Consider the following 18,134-nt stretch of genomic DNA (forward strand, 5'->3'; position numbering starts at 1 on the left):
ATTGCTAATAAAGCGGTTACCTGAGACTGGATAAAGCGTGGTTAGGGGAAAGATCACATGACATAAATGTCTTACTTCATCCAATTAGCTAAGAAGTATTATTAATTTCACATTCATTGTTTAATTCGTTCTGACATTAACGACAATCAGGTGGTACAATAACTTGTTTTTTCATTGACATTGAACAATAAACAACTTCACTGATCCAGAAAGTCGTTCGACCACCGACAATCCAAACGTCTTGTCAGGTTGTCGAGATCTCTTACTGAGGAAATTCCTGCAATAATAGGTTGGGATGATTTTCTAGAGATTTATTAAATTTTGACTTGACTGTAGTTAAAACAAACAGGACGATCAAGTTTTTGTATAATTTTGCGCCGTAGTTAGAGCTACTAGTGATTCTTCTCAAAACATAAGATTAGAAAGAGTGCATTTTTTTCATTATACAGGGTGAATTGCTACTCGTGCTACAAACTTCTCCAGTAGATTCTTCACCGTAAAATGAACAAAAAAGTTCATATTGTCCATGGTCCGATTCTCAACCATTTCAGAGTAATTTCGCTTTTTATCGATTTTGAAAGATATCACGTCCTGGCGTCGGAAAATCGTGATATCTTTTAATCTAAACATTTCTCTGAAAATCTAATAGCACCGTTGAAATTCCCGTTAATTTTTCAATAAGAAGATGACGGTGGCAAAATGTTTGGGCTAATTTTTTGTGTTTTATTTCAGCCAGAACTACAAAAAGAGTGGAAAATTGTGTAAATCGGAAAGTGTATAAAGTAATCCAGAGTTTCTAATTTTAGTCTCAGAAGGCAGCAAATTTGAGGAAAACTACCTGATTTAATAACGCTTCCAACGCACTCGTCATTTTCTTATTTAGTGGTTGTGAGACCAAGATGTTGATGACAAAAAGAGAAAAAATGGTGGTTCAAGGATTGCTAATGTTTGAGAGTGACTTGCTACTCGTGCTACAAACTTCACCAGTAGATTCTTGACCCTAAAATGAACAAAAAAGTTCATATTGACCATGGTCCGATTCTCAACCATTTCAGAGTAATTTCGCTTTTTATCGATTTTGAAAGATATCACGTCCTGGCGTCGGAAAATCGTGATATCTTTTAATCTAAACATTTCTCTTAAAATCTATAAGCACCGTTGAAATCCCCGTTAATTTTTCAATAAGAAGATGAAGGTGGCAAAACGTTTGGGTCTTTCTTCCTTGACCTTCTAGCTGTTTGTAAACTTCTTAAGCATTACATACTAAATGGGCATTAAATTAAATTAAAAAATTTCAATGGAATTATGATTTTGATTCTCTCTAAAAATTAACGGGGATTTCAACGGTGCTTATAGATTTTAAGAGAAATGTTTAGATTAAAAGATATCACGATTTTCCGACGCCAGGACGTGATATCTTTCAAAATCGATAAAAAGCGAAATTACTCTGAAATGGTTGAGAATCGGACCATGGACAATATGAACTTTTTTGTTCATTTTAGGGTGAAGAATCTACTGGAGAAGTTTGTAGCACGAGTAGCAATTCACCCTGTATATATATATATCTACCCTCCAAGTCCGGCGATACCAGGGATAGTTGCCGGCTGTTGCGTAAAGGATTTGATGGATAAAAATAGTTTAATAATTCGTTTGATAATTAAATTTATTAATTCACAATTTATGACATAAATACGGAAATTAAAATCTGGCCAGAAACAAAGGAAAGTTAACGAATATATAGAAATATAGATAGAAAGAGAGAGAGTGAGAGAGATAAGTTGATACAAAAAAATGGCAATGTTGAAGAAAAAAATAAGGACGTTCATACGTCTTGTCGACTCACGACAGTGAAGATCAAACGATTTTGAGTTTATCTTGATTGGAGTCTGGGAGCCACTCGCCGGACGAAGTCAAAGGTGCGGTCGTTCGTACCCGTCGGAAACCAGAGAGCGACTGGCTGAAGAAAGCTGATGTACGTTCGTGCGTACAGGAAGAAGACCGGGAAGCGACTCACTGAAGACAGCTGCTGTACGTTCGCGCGTACAGGTCGAAGCCCAGGGAGCTACTCACTGAAGGCAGCTGATGTACGTTCGCGCGTACAGGTTGAAACCCAGGGAGCGACTGGCTGAAGACAGCTCATGTACGTTCGTGCGTACAGGTTGAAACCCAGGGAGCGTCTGATTGGAGACAGCTGGTGTACGTTCGTGCGTACAGGAAGAAGACCGGGAAGCGACTCACTGAAGACAGCTGCTGTACGTTCGTGCGTACAGGTCGAAGCCCAGGGAGCTACTCACTAAAGGCAGCTGATGTACGTTCGTGCGTACAAGTCGAAGCCCAGGGAGCTACTCACTGAAAATAGCTGTTGTACGTTCGTGCGTACAGGTCGAGAACCAGGGAGTGGCTTCCTCTTTTTACGACGTCTTGCTGAAAATTGACCTGTTTCTCCCTCCAGCGTCTCGATCCTTACAAATTTTCCGTTTTCACAATTCTTCAAAATGATAAATTTAAAATAACAAATGACGATTTCTTAATTAACAATTAATAAATAAAAATGTTTACATTGGCGTAAACAGGTGGTTTGAGAGATCGCGGAATGTTGATTACTCTTTGATCCTCAATTAGATTAGTTGTATAATATGTATAGGTACTTCACTATTCTGAGTGAACAGTCAATATGCAAATAGAAAAAAATTCATGTAAGGAAGGTGACATTTTTAGCACATCTAGGTTTCTAAACTAAATGCGTTGAGCTAAAATGACCTAATTGCCTCTTCTGTGGGGAGGACGAATAAGAATGAATTCTGACCCTGGACTTCGTAAAACCCGAAGGCAGGTGAAGGAAGCCGGGAGAAGCTCATTTATGTATAATTTTGTGTGTTGTAGAAAAAGCGCTTAGGAGTTGCAGAGACAACTCTAGGTAGGTCTCTAGACAACAAAGTATAAGGTTTAAAAAAGATAAACTTTGATCATTTGTGAAATTCTGAACAAAATCTTTCATAATGTATAATTACCCAAATAAGTTGTAATATGAATATAGAACATATGAGCAAATAAACTATTAATTTAAAAAAATATCTAAAAAAGATCAATTTAGTAAAAAATTACATTCTTCTATGAGAAAAGGATTTGAGAATGTTAATAAAATTAATTTACTAGGGTTTAACTTAAACCCTTTCAACGCAATATCTGCGGTTAAAAAGGCAAAGCAGCCCACGCCAATATTATTGGATTATTAATAACAATGGCATTTCTATGAAGGATACTTCGTTCAAGTTATATGAAGCGTATGTTGTGGCTACTTACTACCCTCTACGATCCGATGTATAGGCCACTCGTATTTCCTGGAACCGTATAACATATACTGAAAAACAATATTAAACCGCACACTTGTATTTATTTAGTTATTTTCCGTAATAACAAGTATCTATGTAGATTAATTATAGTCGACTTAAAACGTAAACAAAACATTAATAACATAGCAAATTTAATTAAACATAGCAAAGATAATTATAAACCTAAAATATAAGGAAGCGTTAAAATATAAGAAGGGAAGCAGTTATTCAACTATTTAAGTTTATCCAAAAACCCTGATCATTTTTTAACGTTTTAGAAGGAAGAATGTTTTGAAATGACTACAAATTCGAAAAAATAAAAATAAAGAAAATCAGTTAAATTTCATCCTTTCCGAAGACAACTTGTTGAGTAAATTAATTTGCTTTTTATATTATTGTCTGTCACAAAACAATAAATTTGAATAAAAAGTCAATTATTAATTTTTATTAATTAAGTTAAATGCGTGGTTTTAATTCGAGAAAATTTTGCCCGGGCATTGACTAACGACGGAAGTAGCCTCCGTTTCTTGCTCGAAGTCCTGGTACTACTATCTACCAATCACAATGGTCTACAGCGGTTTAGGGCAACCGGAAGTGTCGGTCGAAGAGAAGTTAGTGGTCGACCGCGAAGTACGAAGGCTAGAGACAATCGTTTTATTCCTCTTAGTGCACTACAGAACCATCATTTAACGTCCTCTTTGACAGTTGGTCAACTCCAAACGGTCCGTAATTTTATAGGTGAGTTCTAAAACAGTCATCAGAAGGCTTAGTAAGAGTAGTCTACTCTTTGACATCCCGCATCAAGCTCTCTTGTACTGCAGAGGCATCGAGGTGAAAGACGACTATTCGCAAATCACCATCTTGAACTATGAGGGCTGTTCTCTTCGGAGATAATTGCCGGTATGATTTGTGGCTATTAAATGACATGATGCATGTGGGAAGAAGACGTGGAGAACGCATTGCTTCAACTGCCACGAAGAGTCACAACCTTTTGAAAGAGACTGTTATGGTTTGCGATTAAATAAATGTCCATTCTAGTATGGAACTAATTATCTTACAGAATGAATCTTTGACTGCACTAAGATACACTGAAGAAGTTCTTTTAGAAGCTGTCGTCCCATTGGCTCCATTTATTAAGCCGGGAACACACTTACCCGATGCAACGCCATGCGACGCTACCGGATGCTACCCGACGTAAATCCAAAGTCCATTTTTCCAAAAGATTGTATTACCCCCTTGCACATCTACCCGATGCTATGCTACCCTACTAAGCACTGCGATCCCCACTGTCCAGATTTTCGTCGGGTCGCATCGAGTACAGTCGAAGACAAAAGAACCGGACCTCATACTTTTATTCAAACTACATGTATTATTACCGTTATATTAATTACAACATACTTATTTTAAAATAAACAAAATTAACCGAGATCAAAAATTCATTACCTTTTATGAAAAAAAAATTTTAATTCCTTAAATTCGCTCATTTCGTTGACCGCTTGACCAATTAATATATTACAATTAATTAAGGTTTTTAGTTGAGATAAAAACTTGAAAAATGGCAAAAAGGAGGGAAAATTCAAAAGGTGGGGTTGAGATGGAAAGTTGGTGTCCGAGTGGATCGAGGTCACGATAGCTCAAGTGGTTGAGCAGCGGCGTATCTAGCTGAAGAGCGTGGGTTCGAATCCCGCTCCTGCCATTGACTTTTTTATCTCAACTAAAAACCTTAATTAAATGTAATTAATTTTAATCATTTGGTAGAAAATTTATGAAAATAACGGAATACCATTTTTTGATATAATGAATTTAATAACAATTTATTACATGGTTTTACTCATAAAATTTAACTAACAATTTATTTCATGGTTTTGCTCATAAAATTAGACCATTTTCGTCGAGTAGATTCATAACAGGACACTTATATTTTTTCTAGTTTATTTCAAACTAAGTATATGTAATTTGTCGTTATATTTATTACTATTTTAATGTAAACCAAATTAAACGAGATCAAAAATTCATAAGTTTTTATAAAAATTATTTAATTATGATGGTTAGGCAGAAAATTTATCAAAAGACCGGAATAACTTTATTTAAAACAATTAAGTTTAACAATCAATTTATTTACATGGTCGTGCTCATAAAATTTAACTAACAATTTATTACAAGGTTTTGCTCAAAATAATGCATTAAGAACAAAAGGAGCGTTGCGATTGTGATACTGATTTGTGATACACGTTGTGACTGTACGTGACGTGCGCTTGACTTCGCATAGATGTGCACACCCTACCAAAACGTGGCAAGGCGTCGGGTAGCATCGCATGGCGTTGCATCGGGTAAGTGTGTTCCCGGCTTTAAGGCCAACTTCGCTCGACTACATGCAGCCCGAGCCATTACCACAATGACCAGCTGTTCTCCTGACATGAACCCTATAAAATTTATTAGACACGATAAAGAAACGGATTAGGCATCGTTCCCCGCCTCCAACAAGCGTTGAACAACTCCAAACCGCTCTCGTTGAAGAACCAAGTGCTAGACCAGAGAATGTAATACACGTTATTAAAAACAAAATTAAGTAATAAATTGTTAACTAAATTTTAAATTATCGTTTTTTTTTTAACGAGGGTTTACAACAGCAAAGATCGTATAACCCTCAGGTGATTTTGATAAAAGTCCATTTGTAAGTATGTCGGGTTCGAATGCAGGGCCGCTGGATTCGAACCCGGGACCTTTACCCTACAGTGATGAGCGCCGTGTCAACGCCCAAACCGTTGCGGCCACCGACGCCCCAATTTATCATACAATGATTTTCCGTTTGTTTGGAACATTATCTTTTATAATAATCTTCATAATTATATAATTTTCAATAAAACATATGAAGATCTGACATAACTAAATTTTGTTTAGATTAAAATAAGTAAATAACGATAAAAATACATTTTGTTTTAAATAAACAAAAAAACATGAGCGTCCGGTTTTTGTATTTAAGTGTTTAATGTCTAATTCCAGCGGCCCTGCATTCGAACCCGACATAATTACAAATGGTTTTTCTCAATAACACCGGCACCCCGAGGGTTGATATAACCTCTGCTGTTGCGAACCCTCTTAAAAAAGTCTAATTTTTGAAAACAATACTTGTCTACATCTATTCCAAGCATTACTTATTATATTAAGTATATTAATTATATATTTAATATAATATATAAGTATATTATTAGTATGTTAAGTACATTAATAAATTAGGATGATTACACCAATAGTCACTGATCTGAATAAAAACTTCGAATCTTTGCGAAAACTCACTCCAGATGAACAAAATTTGCCTTCCGAAACAAACATACAGAGGAGACAGTCGGATAGAGTCAAAGTACTAAGGGACTCGTCAATTAAAAAATATTTTATCTAAGTAGTTTAATCATGTGTGAGAGAATGCTGACCACTTACGTAAAAAATAATGCATTTTGTTTTTGTATTCATTTTCAATTTCAATGTCATGCAATAAGATCCAGATCTATGATTTGATCATCATGGTATCAAATCAACTGTGATCATATCAACTATGATTATCAGTTCATTTTTTACCTTCTTTAAACTTGCAGACTAGACTATCGCAAAATATTTACACAGGGTGAATTTAACTTCTGTCCGCCCGCCTATTTTTTTTTTTTTTTTTATTGGGTCGTTTTGAGGAAAACCCAGAAACATAGTAAACATATAAAATTTTATTTTGTCTAGTTTCTCACGAGCCAAAAGAACTGTCCAGAATCATTCAGTTAGTTTTTAGTTGTGCAATAAAAGATTTATTTCCTTGCGATTCCATCCATTGTACATTTTTTTATGTTTAGATATAACCTCTGTCTGGGTAATGTAGCAAATCTCAGACTATAACGACTACCGTCTAGGATGGCGTTATATAAAATGTCACCGCTAATCGATCAACTCCATTAAGTCAACATCAGGCTTATCTACATAGCTTTGTTTCACGACAGATAGGAACATGTTAGCGAGTTAACTGCGTTTCCCTAAACCGAGTGCGGTTTAATCACACACCTAGTTGGAGGGCCGGTGTTTTGCATGTTGCGTCTATGTTTTGCCGATGTAATTATCAAGCGTCAGCGGCTCCCCGGTACGGAACAATATTTTTTACTTGATCCGTTGCGTGATTGCTCCTCAGTTTATGGCATCTAATGAGTTCAAGTTGGAATGAACTAACCAGAAAATGAAAATATTGGTAAAAATTTGTTAATCGGTTCAAAGCATAGGGATAATCCAAATTTAATAATAGATAACTTCCAAAGTTAACAGAAAACGCGGTGTATTTTTATATACTTTATAACAATTATTTTAAAATAGTAATTTTATGTTTAATTATTAGTCTACAGAGCAGATGCTCACATCTGTGAATTAAAAAGAAAATTGTGGTTTGATGGTTGTACATAATTATTGTCTGAAGTAATCATCATCAGAAGTTGGTAAAGGCCTATCAAAATACACAACAAAATACATCCAAATTAGACTTAAAAAGCGATGAATATTACGGGTTTTAGAATTATACCAAAATCTAGTGGCTATTTACTAAGTATGTAAGTACATTATTAATTAAAATAATAATTATTAAATAACTACAATAAAATAATAATACTAAATAATTTAAATAATAATTATATAAATAAATTATATTATTTATTTTTTTAATCATACTTAGGAATTAAACTGGGGGGGTTTCACATTTAAGTTTTGTTTTTGTTTTCCAAGTTCCATTCTCCTTCTAATAATTCTTCAGCATGAAATTAGAAACTAGAGAAGGGCAAATCCCTTGCTCTGTTGAATTAGGTTTATTAGATTTTCATGGCATGTCCACAAATATAAAGGTAAAAAGATTGAACATTTATAATAGATTGAAAAAAATATCTAATTTGCTTTTATTGTCAGACCAAGTTAAGCTAGGTTAAGCAATAGCTTTAAAGCTATAGTTTAAAAAATAAAAAACTATTTAAATCTTAAGTGCTGTTACAACCTTCGATCCGACTCTATTCTAGACTTTACTCATTTTTTTCCCGAAGAAAAAAAATGCAATTATTCAGAAATCGTGAGATGCGGTCTGGTGTGATGTAGGTTTCAGAAAAACATTTTCTTTATCCGGCCAACGTATCGATCTTTATTGAGATCATCTTCAGGTCCTGGGATTTACAAACATTGTTTAAATTTAACAAATACATGTAAATATATTTGTTATATTCAAAGTATTTCTACTCATTCAAAGTGTTTGTCTTCTGTGCAATTGTGCCATTCTTGCGTGTCCTGTTGAGAGTGCCAGTGAGATATTTCTGTTTTATGTTTAAATACGTTGGATTTTGAAGGGGTGGGGAAGGAAGTCGGTATAGAAAGACATTTTTGTATAAGGAGTCGGCATCTTTGAGGTGAAAAGTGCCGACGAAGGGACAAAACGTTGGTAATTGCTCGGCCAGATTATCCTTTCAGGATTATATAGATAAATAGGAAAAGGAAAGCTAAATTGTTGAGAAATTAGACTATGTGAAAATGTTTGATGTGTGGAATGTGATGTGATGATATATGTATGTTATCTATTTTTCCACGTCCTACATGGTTTTGTTAAATGTAAACAATGTTTGTAAATCCAGGCCCTGAAGATGATCTCAATAAAGATCGAAACGTTGGCACGATAAAGAAAATGTTTCCCTAAAACCTACGTCACACCAGACCGCATCTCACGATCTCCAAATAATCATTGAAAACAATTTGCTAATTGTATTATTTCAATTTGATCCATATCTTTATTGTAATCAATTAATTTGGTGATATCGGTTTTGTTCGTGTCAACAAAACCCTCTCCATCAATATTTTTTCCAGCAGTTATTAAGCGATGATGGAGTTGAAGTCTCAATACTGTCAATGCGATAACCGTTAAAATATAGAGACAGGACTGAACTGTAGTGGTTATTGAAGGCAAAAGCAGCGAGTGATTACTGAAGTTTCAGTTGTCAGGGTTTTGCAAATTTCACTGAAGGGTGTGTATTTTTGATGTATTCGCATTGACGAGGGCACAACTTGTCCTCTTGAGTCTTATATGATGTTCTACGTTTTTTTTTTTTTGTTAATCTGAAATGGCCGCTAGTCCCAAATAGAAAGAAAAGCGTAATTATAATCCAAACGATCAACACTTCATGTTAATATACCTTCATATCTTTTAAATAACCTTATATATTAATAAAAAAATCGTAAGCCTTATTTGAAAACAATTTTGCCCTTGTTTTGAAAAATGTAAATAATTCAATTCAGAGCAGTTAAATATGAGTATTGATCTCTAAACATACTTAAAATTGCTCTTTGAAAAAAATTCTCTTTTTACAATTAATATTAACAGGCAAGGCACTGTAATTTGTGCGTTCGTGGAGGTACGAAAGATGTCGAGAAAGCGCTGCTTTAGAAGACATGTCATATGTAGTGACACTGCCAGGCTGGCATTGCGTGCATCAGCATGCGTCAGCGGAACGTAAGATCCACTCACCTCTAAAGATTTATACAAAAATAAATAAAATGTTTATTGCAGAAACATAATTAAATATTATATTATACAGTTGGTTTGAAACGATTATCGTAATAATTTGAAAATACGTGTTCTTGTTTTTTACGAATCATAAATTATTTTTTAAATAACTTAGATTTTTATTTCAAATGCATATTTCGTTTTTTTTTTATAATGGAAAAAACTTTAGGCACTGAATTAGAAATGTAGTGACCTTTTGCGTGCTCCACCAACCAGACGCACATATTTAAATTTAATTAAATTAAATTTCCTATACGGTTAAACAGCAATTATTGATCAATTCAATTTTAATTCATTCATCAATTCAATTAATTTACAGTCGCCCTACGATACAATTGCCCATTTCTGCAAAGCATGTATGGCGCAATTACAGTAATTAACATATTTCAACGTACAAACATATTGCATATGCGCGCGCGTACGCACATGCATATACGCTGACATTAACACACACACACACACACACACACACACACACACACAACAACAACAACAACACACCATACACATATTTATATATAAAATCTTTAAAATTAGAAAAAGAAAAAATCAATGGATTACTGAAAATGTTAATTTATTTACAGAATTAATTTTACAATAAACAATATTATGCTAATAGTGCTTACCTATAAAAAAATCCTTTATTTACACTTGTTCACTATTTATACTACTAAGTCTGTCTGATAATGTTCATATTTCATATCATTGTGAGTATGACATAGCCTCATGAACATCCCCCCCCAGCTATATGAGAAATTTACCTGTAGGAATTAATTTGCTGGAATGACATAGAATTAGTTTCTTTTTCCACAATTTGTTTCATAGATAGTGTTTCGAATATCGTCGTGTAATAGGGAAGGTCCATTTCTAATGTATTTCTATTTAATTTATTTATTTATTTATTTTTTTAAACAAAGTGAAGAGGGAGGATAGCACTGACTATTTTCTCCCCTCAATGTAAATAGTTGTACATATATATAGTTGTTCATACATCCGCAAATTACATATTGTAAATAATAATTGCAGATTGTAATATAAAAAAAATAATAATAATAATAATAATTTATTTCCTCCTTCCGTGCACCAACTCATTGACGGCTCATTTGTAGTCTTTCCGGTTTTTTATTACATTTTTTTATTCTTTTCATGATTTAAAATTGAATTTTCTAAAGTTCCTCTACGATCTAATGGTAAATTGCACTTAATTTGGAGTGATTGTGGAATGATAATTAGAATCTTCTCCAAGCAGTAGGTGTAAATTTTGTGACGCTATGGATTGTGTTATTGTATGCTGAAGTACAAGTTTCTGTTATCGTAAGCCCTGATCGTGTAACCTTGTAGATAGTTGGAAAGATTTGTTTTTAACAATTATCACACAAGCGCAAGCAATTAATCGTGCCACAAGTAACACAAAGCGAATGTGAGAAGAATTTATACTTAAGTTCACTCTCACAAGCACATGACATCTTAACCAATTACGTTTACAATTATGTTGCCACAATTGTTGCTTTTAGCTTTTGATTATACTTTGATTGCTGAATTTTAAGGCAATTATTGAACAAATATGTGGATCGTATTCTTTGTTGTAAAGAAAATATCATTATTTAACCAAAATGTAACCTAAATTGAGGTTCATTTTCAATACATTCTTTACATTCTACCACATATATTTTTAACTATTTTTTCTTATTTCAAGTTTAAAAAATTATCGTGGGGGTATTTTTAACAACGTTGCAGTAAAAGCTGTAAATGGTCTATTAACGCTGGCAAAATATTCCGCCATTAATCATCCAAATGTGCTTAATCCCTGGGAAATCCAATTAACTGGTCGTGTTAATCGTTTGGAAATGCGGAATATAAAAAGGGTTTAATCGCTGCAATTAAATCGTGTGCGGATTAAAGACGGCCGGTAATAAAATTGGAATTATCTTACGACTATCACCGAGCCAATAGTTGAAGACGTTCGAGGATAGAAAATCATTGTAAATTTCTGGCAAAAATGTTAAAGCTGGAATTACTTATATTAGCCTTTTCAGAACCCCCTCTGTCTGTAATCCCATTTACACAGGTTCGCTCCAGAGTACTTGCCTTTAAAAAAAGCATTTCCTTTCAACAAAAACCAGGCGCAGACTCGTCTTGCAAAGTCGGATACTTTACCTTAATTCCATGCTTTGTATCTTTTTTTATAAAAATAACCCATTATTGTGGTAAAGTGTTAACTGCAGAATATTTATCGATTTGTTAATATTTAATGAAAAAACTAACATCATTTTAAATATTACCATCTACTTTTCCATTTTTTCTAAACATTTCAGATGCAAAGTTAGCAACTTTCAATTTTTACTTCATGTATGCAGAATAGAGCTGGTGAAATCATAGACAATTTAGATATCCATATAAACCTTCAGCAATACAATCTGACAGGGATCCACATAGGGATTAAAATAAATCATGAAATTATTTATTATGATTAATTATAACTGTGTAGTTTCATAATATCCGGCAAATGAAACTATACGTTGATCATTGAAAGAAAATATGAAAACTAATTAACATTATTCGCTGTACACCCCCGAAGAAGACGAAATACATCTTCGAAACCTATGCGTTGGTACAAAACCATTATTTGTTTTTCTCACCACTACCCTAATTCACCAGACTATGTTTTACATAATAAAGGCTGGTCGATCGCATAGAATATGTTATATATTTTTAGTATTTTTCTTTATCTACAAACTCTAATAGATGAGAGTTTATTTATAGCTTGTAAAATTTAATTAATCAAAAATTTACAATTTTGCGTCAAAACACAATGGTACAAACGTAGTGTGTTGTAATTGTAAAAATACAACTGTTCAGTTTATTTAAAACAGTTAAAAACTTAAGTATTGAAGAATCGTGAGGCTTTCGATGATCACAAATTAAAAATAAGGGAGATATTATAATTATAAATATAATTATTGTACATGTCCACAAAAACTTGTTGGTATAGAAAAATAGGTCCTAATTTTCTAAACTTAAATGGTACTAATTGAAACATTTAATATGCTTTCAGTTAGATTGCAGTTTTTACACATCATATTGAATTCTGTGTAACAAAATCAAAAGACTAACAACATTTTAAATATTACCATGTCCTTTCAATTTTCTAAGAAATGTGTGGTGATTAGTGACCGTTAGTCGATGATTATTCGAAAATCGTGAGATGCGGTCTGGTGTGATGTCGGTTTCAGAAAAACATTTTCTTTATCGTGCCAACGTTTCGGCCTTTATTGAGATCATCTTCAGGGCCTGGGATTTACAAACATTGTTTATATTTAACAAATACATGTAGGATGTGGAAGAAGTGAATTTCTCAATTTATACAATGCAAAAAATATTTTTGTTGGATTTCGAAGTACGTATAAAAAACATATATGTATCTCACTGGCACTCTCAACATGACACGTAAGAATGGCACAATTACGCAGACAACAAACACTTTGAGTGAGTAGATATACTTTGATTGAATCTAAAAAAAATATTTATTGTATAAATTCACTTTTTCCACATCCTACACGTATTTCTTAAATTTAAACAATGTTTGTAAATCCCTGGCCCTGAAGATGATCTCAATAAAGATCGAAACGTTGGCACGATAAAAAAATGTTTTTCTGATACCTACATCCTACCAGACCGCATCTCACGATTTTCTAACAATTCTGAAAGTATGCTTGTAGTTCTTGTAAAATTTGTTAATTGTTTCTACAAAAACAATGAAAAAACAAAGTATCGTTGACTTCTTCATTCACTTGGAATATAATTATTAGCAAAAAGGGTATTGTTAATTCTTTCTTAAATTATCTTAAAAAATTTTTGATTATTTTAACAAAAGGGAGAAATAAAAATTTGTGTTTGCTTGTTTAAAGAAAATTGTATTTGGACAAAGCGAAAACCATTTTTCAACGTCGATGCACAGTCAATTTTCGACCAGTTGTAATTAAAAACGGTGGGCAAGTGGAAAAGGTGAAACGTTTGAAAAGGTTTAACTTAAAAGTCGTGTTTTAATTATTGTTGGAAGTTTCAAACCGCACCCCATCAACAGAAGTTTTGATAATGGTGAAATAATGCTTGAACAAAATGAAATAATGTGCTATCTAATTAAAATTCGGTTGCGGCTTCCCGTGAAGACGCAAAAAATAAGCTCAATTCCACCTCTTCCCACCCTATGTCACATTAATTCCTCTTGGGGTTGCTTAATTAAAGTTCAACAAAAATAAATCCTGTTAATTAGATAACTTTTTGGGCTGTTTAAAATCGATGAAAAGTACTATCAAGCCAGATCATAAAACTAAATATACATACAATATATGTGCATATGATTAGTACAGTTAGAATAAAAACAATTCTAAAAAATACATTTTTTCCCAATTTATTAAACTAAATATTGTTTTAAGCTAGTGTCAAGAAAATTTTGCAAATATACAGAGTATTTTTAATTTACTCACATGGCCGACGATTACGAGAGAGGTACGGCATCGAACGGTATGGGGTGGTATCGGGTATGCTGTCGTGCTGAGAACTAAGCACAAACTGAGCCGTCAAACAACCCCCTCCAAAATCCACCACCCCCCACGGTACAAATTCTGTTAACCGCCGACGAACAGACGTTACAAAATTAATGCTGATTATTAATAGATAATATCTTGTATTTAAGCAGGATGATCTGCCGTTTATATTTTTTTTTTCACTTTTCTTAATTTTTGTGATTTTAAATCTCCGATATGTTTACACTACGGATGTGGGTCTGCATTATCTACAATCACGCTTTTGTCAATAAGTAATACTTTTTATAACATTATATTAAATTGTAATAATCTGCTTATATTATCAAAGTGATTTAAAAGATTTGCACATTTTAAAAAGACACTTTAATAATTAAAAATGTTTTATAGTTTATTATTATTACGAGGCGATCATCCAATTTCTTGCTGATTTATACAGTTGTGGGGTAATATATTATGCAGGTTGTTTTACAGTCTTTATATTTAAATTTTTAAGTCTATACTGTAAAATCATACATTTAAATGTAATTAATAAATATTAATTCAATTATACTAAATTAATTGATTGACTGATTGAAACATACGACATAATTGTTTAAATTTAAAACACAAAATTATATACATTTATTATGTTTTTGGTTGAAAGTAATTTTTTATTTGAAAAGATAAACCAAAATGTTTTAAAAGAAGAGTTTTCAGGGAAAAAACAAATCTGAGGACGAAAAAATATTAATATCTTTTTGATATTCGTTTGCTCGAAAACAAAAAATAAATTTTCAAATCTAGAAAGAGGGATTGTTGAATCGTTCCAAATGTTTTTATGTGATTTCTACTCGATTTGAATTTAAAATATATTACACCAAAAAAAGAGCCGGCACTGAGGAAAAGCAGAGTGCAATCAACCGTTTTTCCACCTCCGGCTTTTAGCACGTGGGGTACAATTCCAAATCGCTTACTACATAAAATTGATCAATGGCCTGAATGAGAACGTGTTCCATCTTTTAAGAAGTGAAGATCCGTCAAGCTGTTGAAAAAAGTTTATTTTTATTATTTTTAATAAATGTAATGCAGTGAAAAATGTATTAATTCACAAGGAGACAAGATATATCAGCTTATTCAACAACAGTCCACGAATAATATTGATATTAGTACAGTAAAATGATAATTATAACGTGATAACAATATTCTACTACATTTTTACTATATATAACAAAACAGATTCAAAATAAATAGGAAAAAAAATCAATAGACTCATAGATACCAGGCAACCGAACGATTCACTCTATTGTCGAGTTAGTTAGGTTTTGTAAAAATGGTCTGATTTTTGTTGCAAATTAATACTACTTAATAATTGAAATTTAGTATTTAAAAATATTAAACTATATATTATATGGCGATTTTTCACTTCATGTTGTGTGATGAATTAGGTTTACTTTTTTCAAACGTTTTAAAAAACTGCAATTCTCTTCAACCATCTCTCAGTTATGTTCTTAATTTTTAAGTTTTTGACTTCCTATATTTCGAAACCGCTTTAAAGCCGTTTTACACAACTAATTGTAGGATTTCAATTTATCAAAATATTTAAACTCGTTGCATTGAAATAAAGGGATCAGGGATGAAGCCATGCAGGTGTAAAAAAAAACACTTCTTTTTCTGCTGACGAGCTTTCGGCTGTATTTAACGCCTTCCTGAGAACACTATTACATTACAATCAGTGTTACGCTACAAATTACATATATAAAATTATAATGATAAATCAACAACTTACTTCAAAACTATTTAAAAACTTCACAATCAATTCGGACATGTGATCCAAATAGAAGGAGCCGGATAACTCAACCCACACCACCAGGAAAGATAACATGTATGCTTACAAATTTTCCTAAAATAATTAGGAATAGAACGTCTAATTTTAATTTTGAATTTGCATTCTAATACAAGAACAAACTCAGAAACCATGTATTTTCAAAATTGAAGTCCCCAGTACCTACTGAACTATGTAGTAATGTTGTCTACGTAGTAAGGATTGTGAAAGGGTGCATTATGGACAAACCAAACAATAATTCAGGGACAGATGTATACAACATGAATATGATTGTAGGGACAAAGACAAACAGGGAATGTTGCTCTTTCCCAGCATTGTTACAAACTCAAACATAAATTTGATTTTGAGAAAATAGAGATTGGTGACAAGGAGCGTAACCTAGGGAGGAGGTTAATTAAAAAAATGCTCTACATAAAAGCATATAAATGCTCTACAATTTACATATATAAAATTATAATAATAGATCAACAACTTTTTTGAAAAACTTAATCAATTCTGACATGTGGTCCAAACAGAAGGAGACGGATAACTCAACCCAGACCACCAGGAAAGATAACATGTTTTCCATCCCACATAAAAATGATGACAATGACTTACAAATTGTTCTAAAGTAATTTTCTTTGGTTACAGAGATATGATAGATTAGATAGATAGATTAATACTGTATTTCAGCAATAGCTATTACGGGGGGGAGCCAAATGGCACAATAAAGATTTGGCATCATTAAAGATATCTTCCAACTTAAATTGACATGACACTATTTACAAAAGTAATTAATTTTAATAATAATAATAATAATAGCATGTAAGAACTAATCAAATTACATCATCAAATACATGGCGCTTAACTTAAAATCAATAATTACATGACGCAACAATAAAACATCAATCATTGACAATAAAAGCTCTCAATTTAAGTTCTTCATAAACAAAATTTAACACATCAATTGCCTGGTTTTTTGCTTCAAAATTTAGCAAAATTTTTCAAGTTTGTCTAAATTGTTACTATTTACACATGTATCTATGTACTTCTTTAAATAAAAGGACTTTGAGGTTGGTAAATTGGACAATGTAAAAATATATGTTCCAAGTTCTCCTCTTCAAACAATTTACACAAAGAGCACATTAATTGTGTGTCAATTACATATTTGAGGCCATTTACAAAAAAATTGATTTCCTTAGCACTAGACAGCCATAGTTGTATAAGTAATCTTTGCATATTTAATGACAAATTTAGTTGTAGATAATTTTCACATTTATATAGGGAGCTTATATTTCTATAAAAAGGGTTAAATTTAGTTACAGAGATATATCAACGGTAACAATCTCACATATAACAGTTACCATTTATAAATAATAACAATAAATAAATAAATTACTAATAAACAAATAAATAAATGAAACAATACAACAAAACAACCAACAATGATTATTTTTATTAAGAATAGAACTATAAATAATATTCAAGCTAGAGATATCTGTTCTCAAATTATAGGCGTTATTGTCAGTTTTTATGTAGAGCATTTCTTTAATTAACCCCCTCCCTAGGTTACGCTCCTTGTCAACAATCTCCACTTTGTCAAAATCAAATTTATGTTTGAGTTTGTGACAATGCTGGGAAAGAGCTGCTCCCTGTTTGTCTTTGGCCCTACAATCATATTCATGTTGTCTACACCTGTCCTTGTGTAATTGTTTGGTTTGTCCATAATGCACCATTTCACAGTCATTACTACGTAGACAACATTACTACATAGTTCAGTAGGTACTGGGGACTTCAATTTTGAAAATACATGGTTTCTGAGATTGTTCTTATATTAGAATGCAAATTCAAAATTAAAATTAGACGTTCTATTCCTAATTACTTTAGGAAAA

General features: G+C 32.5%; 1 protein-coding gene across 2 annotated transcripts in view; it reads right to left on the reverse strand.

Moving 5' to 3' along the window:
• The window catches only part of LOC106669466 (suppressor of lurcher protein 1-like), a 186,559-nt gene extending 172,111 nt beyond the window's left edge, over positions 1 to 14,448 (reverse strand). For both annotated transcript variants that reach the window (XM_024229450.1, XM_024229449.1), the window contains exon 1: positions 14,382 to 14,448. The gene's annotated coding sequence lies outside the window, so the exon portion shown is untranslated. The remainder of the gene's footprint in view (positions 1 to 14,381) is intronic.
• Between the last annotated feature and the right edge of the window lie 3,686 nt (positions 14,449 to 18,134).

Source organism: Cimex lectularius, unplaced genomic scaffold (genome assembly GCF_000648675.2).
Source record: "Cimex lectularius strain Harlan isolate CLEC.00 unplaced genomic scaffold, Clec_2.1 scaffold304, whole genome shotgun sequence".
NCBI classification, from domain to species: domain Eukaryota; kingdom Metazoa; phylum Arthropoda; class Insecta; order Hemiptera; family Cimicidae; genus Cimex; species Cimex lectularius.